General features: G+C 39.4%; 1 protein-coding gene and 1 long non-coding RNA gene across 3 annotated transcripts in view; both read left to right on the top strand.

The window, feature by feature from the left end:
- Window positions 1-15,060, top strand: part of LOC128204926 (neo-calmodulin-like) — a 363,327-nt gene that overhangs the window by 256,063 nt on the left and 92,204 nt on the right. The window lies entirely within an intron of this gene.
- LOC128206529 (uncharacterized) lies at window positions 3,660-7,121 on the top strand. Of its 2 annotated transcripts, XR_008256493.1 has the most exons (4): window positions 3,660-3,712; window positions 5,872-6,005; window positions 6,585-6,682; window positions 6,962-7,121. It is a non-coding gene; the product is annotated as an uncharacterized LOC128206529 (long non-coding RNA). The 2 variants fall into 2 exon arrangements; XR_008256492.1 differs by lacking the exon at window positions 3,660-3,712 and having other exon boundaries at window positions 5,765-6,005.

The raw sequence follows: 15,060 nt of genomic DNA, 5'->3' as shown, positions 1-15,060 counted from the left end.
CCTTCTGGTCGTAACAGCCACCCAAAGTAGGTCCATGTGCTTGTTTTACCCCCAAATAGGGGGTCCTGGACGTTGGGGTCAATTTTGGTCAAGCTCACCCCAAGATGGAAGTTATTGGGCGGTCTGCTAGGTGATAGCCCTGGATGTCCCCTACATGCCAGTACCCGGTCTTGGGGCGTCACATCGCCTCCTTCTGGTCGTACAGCCACCCAAAGTAGGTCCATGTGCTTGTTTTACCCAAATAGGGGGTCCTGGACGTTGGGGTCAATTTTGGTCAAGCTCACCCCAAGATGGAAGTTATTGGGCGGTGCTAGGTGATAGCCCTGGATGTCCCCTACATGCCAGTACCCGGTCTTGGGGCGTCACATCGCCTCCTTCTGGTCGTAACATCCACCCAAAGTAGGTCCATGTGCTTGTTTTACCCAAATAGGGGGTCCTGGACGTTGGGGTCAATTTGGTCAAGCTCACCCCAAGATGGAAGTTATTGGGCGGTGCTAGGTGATAGCCCTGGATGTCCCCTACATGCCAGTACCCGGTCTTGGGGCGTCACATCGCCTCCTTCTGGTCGTAACAGCCACCCAAAGTAGGTCCATGTGCTTGTTTTACCCAAATAGGGGGTCCTGGACGTTGGGGGTCAATTTTGGTCAAGCTCACCCCAAGATGGAAGTTATTGGGCGGTGCTAGGTGATAGCCCTGGATGTCCCCTACATGCCAGTACCCGGTCTTGGGGCGTCACATCGCCTCCTTCTGGTCGTAACAGCCACCCAAAGTAGGTCCATGTGCTTGTTTTACCCAAATAGGGGGTCCTGGACGTTGGGGGTCAATTTTGGTCAAGCTCACCCCAAGATGGAAGTTATTGGGCGGTGCTAGGTGATAGCCCTGGATGTCCCCTACATGCCAGTACCCGGTCTTGGGGCGTCACATCGCCTCCTTCTGGTCGTAACAGCCACCCAAAGTAGGTCCATGTGCTTGTTTTACCCAAATAGGGGGTCCTGGACGTTGGGGGTCAATTTTGGTCAAGCTCACCCCAAGATGGAAGTTATTGGGCGGTGCTAGGTGATAGCCCTGGATGTCCCCTACATGCCAGTACCCGGTCTTGGGGCGTCACATCGCCTCCTTCTGGTCGTAACAGCCACCCAAAGTAGGTCCATGTGCTTGTTTTACCCAAATAGGGGGTCCTGGACGTTGGGGGTCAATTTTGGTCAAGCTCACCCCAAGATGGAAGTTATTGGGCGGTGCTAGGTGATAGCCCTGGATGTCCCCTACATGCCAGTACCCGGTCTTGGGGCGTCACATCGCCTCCTTCTGGTCGTAACAGCCACCCAAAGTAGGTCCATGTGCTTGTTTTACCCAAATAGGGGGTCCTGGACGTTGGGGGTCAATTTTGGTCAAGCTCACCCCAAGATGGAAGTTATTGGGCGGTGCTAGGTGATAGCCCTGGATGTCCCCTACATGCCAGTACCCGGTCTTGGGGCGTCACATCGCCTCCTTCTGGTCGTAACAGCCACCCAAAGTAGGTCCATGTGCTTGTTTTACCCAAATAGGGGGTCCTGGACGTTGGGGGTCAATTTTGGTCAAGCTCGCCCCAAGATGGAAGTTATTGGGCGGTGCTAGGTGATAGCCCTGGATGTCCCCTACATGCCAGTACCCGGTCTTGGGGCGTCACATCGCCTCCTTCTGGTCGTAACAGCCACCCAAAGTAGGTCCATGTGCTTGTTTTACCCAAATAGGGGGTCCTGGACGTTGGGGGTCAATTTTGGTCAAGCTCACCCCAAGATGGAAGTTATTGGGCGGTGCTAGGTGATAGCCCTGGATGTCCCCTACATGCCAGTACCCGGTCTTGGGGCGTCACATCGCCTCCTTCTGGTCGTAACAGCCACCCAAAGTAGGTCCATGTGCTTGTTTTACCCAAATAGGGGGTCCTGGACGTTGGGGGTCAATTTTGGTCAAGCTCACCCCAAGATGGAAGTTATTGGGCGGTGCTAGGTGATAGCCCTGGATGTCCCCTACATGCCAGTACCCGGTCTTGGGGCGTCACATCGCCTCCTTCTGGTCGTAACAGCCACCCAAAGTAGGTCCATGTGCTTGTTTTACCCAAATAGGGGGTCCTGGACGTTGGGGGTCAATTTTGGTCAAGCTCACCCCAAGATGGAAGTTATTGGGCGGTGCTAGGTGATAGCCCTGGATGTCCCCTACATGCCAGTACCCGGTCTTGGGGCGTCACATCGCCTCCTTCTGGTCGTAACAGCCACCCAAAGTAGGTCCATGTGCTTGTTTTACCCAAATAGGGGGTCCTGGACGTTGGGGGTCAATTTTGGTCAAGCTCACCCCAAGATGGAAGTTATTGGGCGGTGCTAGGTGATAGCCCTGGATGTCCCCTACATGCCAGTACCCGGTCTTGGGGCGTCACATCGCCTCCTTCTGGTCGTAACAGCCACCCAAAGTAGGTCCATGTGCTTGTTTTACCCAAATAGGGGGTCCTGGACGTTGGGGGTCAATTTTGGTCAAGCTCACCCCAAGATGGAAGTTATTGGGCGGTGCTAGGTGATAGCCCTGGATGTCCCCTACATGCCAGTACCCGGTCTTGGGGCGTCACATCGCCTCCTTCTGGTCGTAACAGCCACCCAAAGTAGGTCCATGTGCTTGTTTTACCCAAATAGGGGGTCCTGGACGTTGGGGGTCAATTTTGGTCAAGCTCACCCCAAGATGGAAGTTATTGGGCGGTGCTAGGTGATAGCCCTGGATGTCCCCTACATGCCAGTACCCGGTCTTGGGGCGTCACATCGCCTCCTTCTGGTCGTAACAGCCACCCAAAGTAGGTCCATGTGCTTGTTTTACCCAAATAGGGGGTCCTGGACGTTGGGGGTCAATTTTGGTCAAGCTCACCCCAAGATGGAAGTTATTGGGCGGTGCTAGGTGATAGCCCTGGATGTCCCCTACATGCCAGTACCCGGTCTTGGGGCGTCACATCGCCTCCTTCTGGTCGTAACAGCCACCCAAGTTCCGTGATGTTTGGTTTCAATTGGTTAGGCTGTGGTGGCCTGTACGTCAAAACAGAGATTGATCATGATTGTATGTTTATTTAATTTTTCTTTAATATTCATTTAATATTACATTTATTGCATCATACAGAATGTCCAGTCCTCGTTTATTGGTTACAAATACATCTATACAGCGATCTATGTTATTGATATCAAACCAGACTTGTTGTCTTCTTTAATTGATATTCTTTCATCATTTTATTTATTGCATTAAACTGAATTACGTCCAATTCTTATTCAGCGTTCACCAATAAATGTGTTTTATGTTTCCTTTTACTTCCACAATCTGGTGCATTTCAAGAATTTTCAGTGCAAATTTTATTACGGTTATTATTAAATTCCTTATTGGCTGCTGACTTAATGTATTTGGCAATTTTCTCTATTTCGTCGTATCTATTTCCGTAAGTCAACGCAAACACTTATTGGCTGCTAGCTATTGGCTGCTGGCTTAGCGTTAGCTAAATTTCCTTAGCAGTTGTGCCCCGGTGTCAAAGTGAATTATTCCCTTGTAAAAAATGGTAAGCGCTAAAGATCATACCAATACCGAATTGACACAACCCAAGATCATACAGATGGAAATGCAATTAAAATTGTTGTCTGCCACCATAAACATGTACGTTAAATGTTTCTTTTCATTTCTTGGATGTGCAAGAACATCTTTAATGTATCAGGTGAGTTGAACAAATAAGAAACTGAGTAACTGGATTACGTATTCTGTTTTTAAGCTTGACAGCAACGTTATTGCTAAGTATTGGAGATGACTATACTTTTAAAGTAAATACTGTAGCTACTTTCAAGTTCTGGGTGATGATCAAAAGTCAATTTGAAACTTATTTTTTATCGTTTTTGACTTTTACGTTCTGAGCGATGTTCAATAGCCTGTTAATATTACTATTTTTCTGTCTTTCCCTTCGTTTATGTTCTGAGTGATGATCAATAGCCGGTCAATATTACTATTTTTCTGTCTTTTCCTTCTTTACGTTCTGAGTGATGATCAAAAGCCGGTCTATATTACTATTTTTGTCGTTTTTGACTTTTTCGTTCTGAGTGATGATCATTAGCCGGTCAATAATTATATTTTTCTGTCGTTAGTGACTTTTTCGTTCTGAGTTATGATCATAAGCCAGTCAATAATGCTATTTTTCTGTCGTTTGTGACTTTTTCGTTCTGAGTGATGATCATTAGCCGGTCAATAATTCTATTTTTCTGTTGTTTGTGACTTTTTCGTTCTGAATGATGATCATTAGCCGGTCAATAATGCTATTTTTCTGTCATTTGTGACTTTTTCATTCTGAGTGATGATCAATAGCCGGTCAATAACTCTATTTTTCTGTTGTTTGTGACTTTTTCTTTCTGAGTGATGATCATTAGCCGGTGAATAATTCTATTTTTTGTTGTTAGCGGCTTTTTCGTTCTGAGTGATGATCATTAGCGGGTCAATAATTCTATTTTTCTGTCGTTTGTGACTTTTTCGTTCTGAATGATGATCATTAGCTGGTCAATAATGATATTTTTCTGTCGTTTGTGAATTTTTCGTTCTGAATGATGATCATTAGCCGGTCAATAATGCTATTTTTCTGTCATTTGTGACTTTTTCGTTCTGAGTGATGATCATTAGCCGGTCAATAATTCTATTTTTCTGTCGTTTGTGACTTTTTTCGTTCTGAGTGATGATCATTAGCCGGTCAATAATTCTATTTTTCTGTCGTTTGTGACTTTTTCGTTCTGAGTGATGATCATTAGCTGGTCAATAATGCTATTTTTCTGTCTTTGTGACTTTTTCGTTCTGAGTGATGATCATTAGCCGGTCAGTAACTCTATTTTTCTGTCGTTTGTGACTTTTTCGTTCTGAGTGATGATCATTAGCCGGTCAATAATTCTATTTTTCTGTCGTTTGTGACTTTTTCGTTCTGAGTGATGATCATTAGCCGGTCAATAATTCTATTTTTCTGTCTTTGTGACTTTTTCGTTCTGAGTGATGATCATTAGCCGGTCAGTAACTCTATTTTTCTGTCGTTTGTGACTTTTTCGTTCTGAGTGATGATTATTAGCCGGTCAATAATTCTATTTTTCTGTCGTTTGTGACTTTTTCGTTCTGAGTGATGATCATTAGCCGGTCAATAATTCTATTTTTTGTTGTTAGCGGCTTTTTCGTTCTGAGTGATGATCATTAGCTGGTCAATAATTCTATTTTTCTGTCGTTTGTGACTTTTTCGTTCTGAATGATGATCATTAGCCGGTCAATAATGATATTTTTCTGTCGTTTGTGACTTTTTCGTTCTGAGTGATGATCATTAGCCGGTCAATAATTCTATTTTTTTTTCTGTCGTTTGTGACTTTTTCGTTCTGAGTGATGATCATAAGCCAGTCAATAATGCTATTTTTCTGTCGTTCGTGACTTTTTCGTTCTGAGTGATGATCATTGGCCTGTCGATATTACTATTTTTTGTCATTTTTGACTTTTACGTTCTGAGTGATGATCATTAGCCAGTCGATATTACTATTTTTTGTTGTTTTTGACTTTTACGTTCTGAGTGATGATCATTAGCCAGTCGATATTACTATTTTTTGTCGTTTTTTACTTTTATGTTCTGAGTGATGATCATTAGCCAGTCAATATTACTATTTTTTGTCGTTTTTTACTTTAACTTTCTGAGTTATAAACAAAAGACAGTCATTAATAATGTTTTTTTGTTATTTATGAATTTTACGTTCTGAGTGATGATCATTAGCCGGTCAATAATACTATTTTTCTGTATTTTTCTTACTTTTATGTTCTGAATGGTGATATATTTAAGTGCAATATTTGATTTACTTGATTTTATTACAGATTGTACAGTTCCTAGTAATGAGAAATGGCTAGATGTTATACAATATCATACTTCATGATGTCACCAACAATGTCATGTTCTGAGTATTGGGAAATAGTTGGAGACTCAGCAGTGCAGAAACTAGTTTACTCAGGTATGTTAAATGGCTGCTAGGTTGCTGTTTGAAAAAATAGTATGCAGATGTGCAAGTGACATTGTGCAACTTTGGGCGTTGGAGATAATTGTTACAATTTTTGAAGATTTAATACTTTAACTATTCTCATGTTTCTATAGCAACCATGGCTCTCATCCTTAAAGCATTGCAATTGGCTTTTTAAAAAGACCTGATTGTTTGATTATACCTTAATGCATCATTAACTTTTTCTTTATTTATGTTCCATAAAGATTCTATTATCAAAATTAATATTACTAGCTTTAATAATTATTGACATTTCATTTGACTTTTGACATGTCTTTTGAGTGCTTCCTTAGTCATTAATGTGTAATCATTCAGGGCCCTTATCGCATTCTGTAATGGCTCATTCGTCTACAGTATGGCCAAAGGTTTATACTATTCATCCATGTATTTGTGAAAGAAATGTTTGCATTTTAAAGAGTGTCAGTCAAAAAATAAATGAGCATAATAACCTTGAAGTGATCAGTTACAAAAGTTGTTATCTTCCAAGCATGGAATATAGCCACATGCCAGTCATGTTCTGCTCTATATTTACAGAATGTTTGTTCCAACTCACGGATGATATTGTCAGATAAGAGCACATTGGCAAGTTGCAGACGTTGACTTTCTGAATTACAGAAAATAGTTTCAGTCAGGTATTGTACATCATGATTCGCATATATATATATTAAAAATTTAGTTTTGAACAAAAATTAGCAAAAATGTTTTTTGATAGAGAAATTACAGTGCTTTTCAAGAACATTTTCATTAACAAATTAGACATAAATCTCATTGAGATTTTATTTTACATGTCGCAATGCAAAAACAACCAAAATGGACAGTATATACTTAAGTATACATGGATGGACCAAAACTGCCAAACTAATGGAAATTTGTAGTATTTTTCTTTATATCTTCTTTTGTTTGTGTTTCAGGATACCAGAAAGCATCAGGACTTCCAGGGCATGGCTATAGCTCCTCCTGAAAGAACATTAGAAACACTTGATTATTTGTGTGAAATACTTTGAAATAAAAAAGACTCTTTTTGCATGATTTAATTCCTAAAGAAAATCAATAAACCTGAAGAATGATTTATATATATATGTAAAAATATGTTCCAATAAAAGTATCAATTATTACATTTATCTTTTTAATTTGAATTGCTATGTCAGTATGGATTAAAACCTCTGAAAAATAAAGACAATGGAAATATTAACAGAATCTGGATTTAAACTAGAGATTTTTTTATAGTCCAGTTAAATGTCCATCCGGGTCACTTTATTTCCATACTTATGTAGCAGATACTTCATTTGCTATGTTTGTATCAGAAACATGAATTTCTGATGCTTCTGAAATTTTAACTTTATTAAACAAAAAAATAACAATTCAAGAGAAATATGTATCATGTATGTGAAATGAAATGATGGCTGCTATTTCTCAGTAGTTAAACATTTATCTGAAAATACAATATTATGTATGTATGTTGGTTTTAAAACAAATCATTATAAAACAGAATATTTCTGAAAAGTATCAAATGATATGAAGCATAATCAAGCATACCAATGTATCATTATCAATTACAAATGAAAAGAAGATCATAGAAAAAACTGTTACCCAAAATTGTTTTCTATAAAATTCAAAATTTGTTTTTTCTTATTCTAAATGTGGGGAACAGTATACAATCACAAACAGTTGAAGCAATAATTTGAAACATGAATAGAAGGTATACAAAGAAATGTTGTTGAGCCTGCTCCTCATATGAGTGAAGTTGGGAAAATATCCGGCTAATAATACATTTTACCTCTTACAATATGTGATTACGATACCATACATGTAAGGTAGCAAGGACATCTGAACAACGAAGCTAGTGTGAATACTTCTATTTGAATTATATTCTTTAATTCCATTCCTTTGTTGTTATTTTCCTCTTCATCCACTTCATCGAGCTTCACAGTTTCTTGTCTGGTGAATCATCAATGCAGATAGTACATTACATAATTGGTAGGAAAACTAATTTTCACTGCCAACATGATTACTACCGACATCAACATAAAATTCCTGTCAAAGCTGTAACCTTTTATTTATACCTTCCATTCTATCATTTTCTTTGTAAATTTGTTATTATTGATATATTGTCCTTTGTTTGACAAATTTCATTTCCAGTTTCTTTCTAGCATATGTTTCTACATTCTCCAGATCATTAGGCGACTGGTCCATGTTCTTTCTAGCCCTTAGAAGGTGGTTTCGAATGTTTCTGCTGTTCAGAAAAAACTTTTGTTGGCCACACTTATGCCCGGCAGACAAAGTGTCCTGACATTCTCCTTTAGGTGTTTCTTCACACTCTCAGTGTATGTTATGCATCAGTCAATTGTAACCACGCCGCCCCCCAGGTCCGGGGAATAGCGGGGACTGACTTTCGCTCCAGCCAACCCTGGGTGCAAATTCCCGCCCTGTGGGGATGAACTGATGTAAAATCCCCGCCAAATGCCCTGAACCCTAGGTTAAAGGCCCATTCGCCACTATGTTTAGCGCGAAGACAAAACCACGGCATTCACCCTGGCACTGCATTTACCATTTGCCGATATTTGAGGACTAATAATAAAATTAAAATCAATCAGCATGTTTGCACTTGACCCCATCTGTAACATTTACATTTGTTTATTTAAAACTTTTAACCAACAAAATCCTTTACCTTTATATTATTACGGGAGTAAGTTTTTTCGATGTATATACATATTTTGTATAAACATGTTGATTATATAGTGTTGCTTTCAATATAAACTATCTTTATCATTAACTTCAGTGAAATCCCCGCCAAATGCCCACGCCCCTGGGACCCTAGGATAGGCCAAATTCCACCTTTTATGGCGCAGACAAAACCACTGCATTCCTCCGGCACTGCGGGGCCACATAGAAGTAAAAACACGACCCATTTCCAGTATACCACCTGACCTGGTGGGGCTGTGGATACAACTGACTGGTGCATAACACATTCACTTGGCACTGCGGAGCTACCTTAAAAGTTAAAACACGGCCAATTTTCCGACTATCCCCAGACCTGGGGGGACCGTGGTTACAAATGACTGATCAAATAATGCATAGATCCTTCCCATAGTACTTTAAAACACTTCCCATACAGACAAGCAAACAAACCCACTCTCATCACAATTAAGTGATAATAATTTTCTTCCAAGTGGCAGTTATCATAAATTTGGGCTTTTAAATGCTGTTAAAACGTATATGGTTATCTAAAGCATTAGTCCTTTTTAACATCACTCAATGACAGTTGTCACGTAACCGTCGTTACGTATCAACTTTAAAGTGTTACGTAACATAAAAGTTACGTATGAAACACTTTAAAGTAATAACCAAAAATCAATAATAGAATTCAAAATTTATTTGTATCAAAAAGTAAATACTCCATCATGGTGATCAAATGTAGATACACTTAGATGCTGACAGTTCGTGATAGCCGCTGGCTATTAGACCAATTAGCGTGACAGTTCATGACTATAGAATACATCCTTTCGTCTATAACAAGATATTAGATATGCATACCTGTCACAAACTGGACGAGATCAGCAGTATATATGAACGCATGTTACTCATTTTAGTTAGATTTAGGTTTTGGGCGTGGACTGGACATATGGCCCGTATGATACTTTATTATATACTGATTATTATACTTAGAAAGAACGGTGAACAATAAAGACTTAGAACACTGGAACAGTTGTTGGTTGGTTCCTGAACGAACTGTCACGAAAGTTAAGTGAGCGTTGGCGTTACGCGACACAGTCTGTCACAACAAAATAATTATAAATGGTGAGCTCAAACATTGAGCTTGACATTCTTCAACCACTGTAGAGGCTATTTTTCATCGCCCAGAACTAATCTTTCAGTGAAATCACCATATGTTTGGCTAAAACATTGGCAAAAGCAAGCATGCTTGAATCAAAGTATTGAAATCTTCATATGCCTGAATGTTGGAGTTGATTTTCCGCAACATAATTTGTCAACACTGTAAGCAGCCATGAACGTCGTTTTTAACCTCCTTTCTAAGAGTTCAAGCTGCAGACAACAGTTTATAAACATTATGATCTTTGAGCGAATAATGTTATGATCATTAGTGTTTACGGTAAAAAATCTTCCGATTTAAGACAAAACGTCCGCCCCAGAAAAACGGTATTTACTGGCAAGAAACTTTTTCGCAATGCCATAACCCGTGTAAGCATCGTATCATGTAGACCTGGGCCTGCAAATATACCATTTTTGGAAAAAATCGCTATTTATTACTTTACGCCGAGTTCATACGAGATGGTGTTTCTGGGACCCATTTCTTAACTGTAATACAAATGGCCGCTGAATACTTTGAGATTTTTAATTCTCTACCTTTTGTCCATGTCATTTCTAATACTTGCCAAAGTTCAATTCACGCAAATATGTAAGAATATTCTGATTATTTGAAACGCATAGGAGGCCCTTTTTCGTTATTTCTGCAAGTAAAAGTACCAATAAAACGCAGTATTTTTTACGTTGTTTTGTTATTAAAATCCCCCCCCCAACACACACACACACACACACACACACACCCTCCTCATCATTTGCATATGAAATCTTCGTAACATGAAGTGATAAATAGCAATATAATTTGTATCCGAAATTCTACCGGTAATGCTTGTATACGTACCAGAACCAGCATCTCATTGTAACGCTTGGACACGGTATTTTAGCTTGTCTGTTTTTCAAAGAAAAAGCAGAAGCATCGTGAAAGCCTTGACCACTTTCATTTTGAACTTGTTTCGATATAATTGTTGGGATTTTTTTAAGATAAACAACCTTTTTGAACGAGTATGTTAAATGCTTATAGTATATAACCGATAAACCTTACATATTTTTGGAAACTATTTCAACTGTTTGCAAGTTAACTTAGCAGATAGACAAAGCGCGATCTCAATGCTTTTTTGCGACGGCTAATTTGTAACGCCGTAACAGCGGCTTCGAACAGTCGATTTCGACACTTCAACGAGTTTCGTTTGTCGCCCCGCTGTTCTTGTGCTCGGTTGTATTGAAACCAATGCAAACTGTACATGTATGGGTGGTGGTGCGTAAGCTTATTTTTATTACCCATTCGGCGAGTGCCCCGATAAAATTGTCATTCGTAACTCCTCGGTCATTTTTATTAAAAACAACCTCGGATGTACGCCGATACACCAGTTGAAGTAGTTCGTAAATTTTTGAATTATATAATTAATTAAATGTAGTGTTTTAGAGTTGTATTTATTGATCCATGTTTAAATTGATTGCCAATGAAGTGTATTATTGCAAACAAAATTAAGATTCCCAAGAGTTAAGTCATAAAGCTTAACTGCTAAATAAAATTACTACGCGATCTACTTGCAGCGGACTTAAACGTACCCCTTTTTGCGTATGTAAACCGTCCAAATACAACGTACCGAGGTTTTTTTCGATAAAAATGGGCGAGGAGCTCCGAATGATATGATTGTTAGTCATTTTATGTTTTTTGGAGCATAATGCACAGAAATAATGTATCCCTGGTTAGAACTACATATCTGATTCTTTATCCTGCACCAGGTTATAGCACTGTCACACGGGACACCCATTTCACGTCCCTCCCGGAAGACGAGTATTTGTTTAGTGGTGCGGCGGGGAATCAAACCTGCGACCCCTGGATTGACAGTCAAGTTCGTACATGTATGGATGCTTTGCGGCGGCATAAGACCGTTACTCGTGACCCATCAAACTGTTTGTCCAATCGGTGACTGCAATTGGTTTCTTTGAAGAAGGAAGTCGACCAAAAGATTTATTTGAATTTCACTTTATGGAAAAGGACGGACTTATAGCCGCGATGATACAATGCTTTAAAATACGCGTTTTATCCATCAATTTGGCAGCTTAATCTTCGCCTTGTCACCTTTTTAACCGCCATTTATTGACAATGCATATAAATGCTGCATTTTTATATTGTCCCTGTCAATCTTTAAAGATCATAATGCATATACATAAATATCATATATATTAATATTTACACCTCAACTTCCATTCCTTAAATGAACTGCCTTTCGGCAATTGCGTTCATCAATCGATGAACGCAACATCTTCGGATCGTAATTCATTGCATAACAATATACATGAAAGCTATTGATCTTGTTATTGGTTGTATTGTGTCTGCAGGTCCCGTAAAATATAGATCAACATTTTTAAAATTGTTAGTTTATTATATTTTAAATATATTGGTACCAGAAGTGTTTTAATTTTACGTTTTAAAGTGATTTCAAGTGGTTGATCTTTTCCCGCGTTATTGTGACGTCATTTGAAAAAAATGTTTCCGGTTATAGTCGGGTTGTTCTATTTACAGAATGGGTAAAAACGGATTACTGAAAGGTTTTCTTAAATGAAATGAAGTATTTTTTTAACAATTCTTGAATGAAATAATGAACTATTGGTGTAAATATAAGGAATGAATTGCGAGGTTGATGTCATTATCGGGGATATGAACGCAATTGGGTTGGTCAAAGTATGCGTGGAGTCCTTCGGACTTGTTCCACACTGATGGCCGAGCGCGAGTGTATCGTCGACGTGAGGAACGATTCAACAGGAACGTCATTCCTGTAACTAATCGATACGGAGTGGGAGTGTAATATGGTGCTGGGTGCTATAAACGAACTTGAGGGAAATGTGACAGCCAGACGATAAATTGACGAAGTATTGCAGTCTGTTGTTATTCCAATGATGCCACGTCAACGTCAACGTCTCACCTTTCAGCACGACAACGCCCGTCCGTATACGGCAAGAATCACAATGGATGTCTTACGTACAAATAACATTAATACACTAGAATGGACCTCAAAGTCACCGGATTTAAACTCTATTGAACATGTTTGGCATGAATAAGAACGTTGTTCACGACGACGTCACCCAGCCCCACGGACACGTAATGAGCTTGCCGACGCATTAAAAGAGGAATGGTCTCTTATTCCGCAGCAAGTGTCGATCAATGCCGTCCAGAGTAAGAGATTGTCTCCATAGAGGGGGTGGGCATACTAATCATTAAAGTTAATGCGAAAACTTGACCCCTCCTCCGTTCCGACGTCTTTTATCAACCAACGTTGCTTTTTAACCAAATCGAATAAATTGTGTATGTACTCGTTGGTAGTTTTTCGTTCCTATGTAATTTGAATTATTAAAATATACAACTTACAAAGTGTCAGTTTTCACTTTGTACTAAGGTGAGGCGTTTCTTTTGTCCTTGCGTTTATATTTATGTATTGTTTTATACACAATAGTTAATTTGCGCATCACAATATTGCGAAAAAATGGTGTCAAAGTGTACATTTTACTTATTCTATCCATCTATCTGCTCTCTTCCATTTATGTCAAACTTCTACTGGGGACCTAGACATTTGCGCGTCAAGTTGCAAGAATGTTAGTAAAAGTTGTGAAAGAAACATTACTTATTAAGGCATATGAGGACAATAACATTAACTAATAACTTCACATCAAATGATTATTTCATCTTGTTGTTATTATATAATGTAAGCACTAGCTTAAAACTTCCCAGGTAATGATTATTACTTCTTTCTGTTATAATATCAATACATGAACCCGGCTAATAACTTCACAGTTAAAGATAATTTCTTTTATAATGATACCATATGTGCGCCCGGCTAATGCCAATTCAAAGCCACGACCTCGGCTTTTGTAAGTACGAGTGTCCACATCTTCGTAAATGTTGCACAACATCATCGAACTATTTTTAAAAGCTATTTTTAGAGGTAACAATCCGAAAAAGGATGGTCTTGATATTTAAAAATATGCAGACTAATTAGGGGTGTTATGATTCAGGAGGAACCCGAGAGGGTTTTTAAGAGGGCAATTAGCACATGAAGTATATCTTAAGCTGGCGGTATACCAATAACCGTGTGTTATTTTTCTTATTGCCTTTTTTTCTTCTACTTCTATTAATACCATGTCTAAATTGTAAAATCTTGTCTATTGCCACAACCTCTAAGATAAAATGACCCTTTCTTGTGTTTTAAAACCTTGTCTATTACCACAGACTTGTAGGTATTATATGACCCTTTCATTTTCAGTTGTGAACTATTGTCTAGTGTCACGAGCTCTTAGCTATTATGACCCATTTCGTGGTTGTTCAACCTTGTCTATTGCCACAAACTCTTATGTATTATGACCCTTTGTGAATATAAAACATTGTATATTGCCACAACCTCGAAGGTATAATGACCCTTGCTTGTTGTGAAACTGTGTCTCAAAAAGTGCCATGAACTCTGAGGAATTATGACCCTTTTGTAGATGTAAAACCTTGTCTATTGCCACAAACTCTTAGGTACAGTACATGTATTATGATCCTTTATTGTGGTTGTAAAACCTTGCCTATTGCAATAAACTCTTAGGTATAATGACTCTTTATTGTGTTTTAAAATCTGTCTATTGCCACAAACTCATAGGTATTATAACCCGTTCTTGTTGTTGTTAAACCTTGTGTGCCACGAGCGATTAGGTATTATGGCCCTTTCTTTTGATTGTAAATCTTGTCTGGTGCCACGAGCTCTTAGGAATTATGACCCTTTCGTGTTGTTGTCAAACCTTGCCTATTGCAACGAGCTCTTTGGTATTGTGACCCTTTCTGGTGGTTGTCAAAGCGTTCCTAGTGCGACGAGCTCTTAGATATTGTGACCCTTTCTGGTGGTTGTCAAAGCGTGCCTAGTGCGACGAGTTCTTAGATATTGTGACCCTTTCTGGTGGTTGTCAAAGCGTGCCTAGTGCAACGAGCTCTTAGATATTGTGACCCTTTCTGGTGGTTGCCAAACCTTGCCTAGTGCGACGAGCTCTTTGGTATTGTGACTCTTTCTGGTGGTTGTCAAACCTTGCCTAGTGCAACGAGCTCTTTGGTATTGTGACCCTTTCTGGTGGTTGTCAAAGCGTTCCTAGTGCAACGAGCTCTTTGGTATTGTGACCCTTTCTGGTGGTTGTCAAACCTTGCCTAGTGCAACGA

This window comes from Mya arenaria, chromosome 10 (assembly GCF_026914265.1).
Source record: "Mya arenaria isolate MELC-2E11 chromosome 10, ASM2691426v1".
In the NCBI taxonomy this organism is placed as follows: Eukaryota; Metazoa; Mollusca; class Bivalvia; order Myida; family Myidae; genus Mya; species Mya arenaria.
This window is presented reverse-complemented; position numbering and strand designations above follow the sequence as displayed.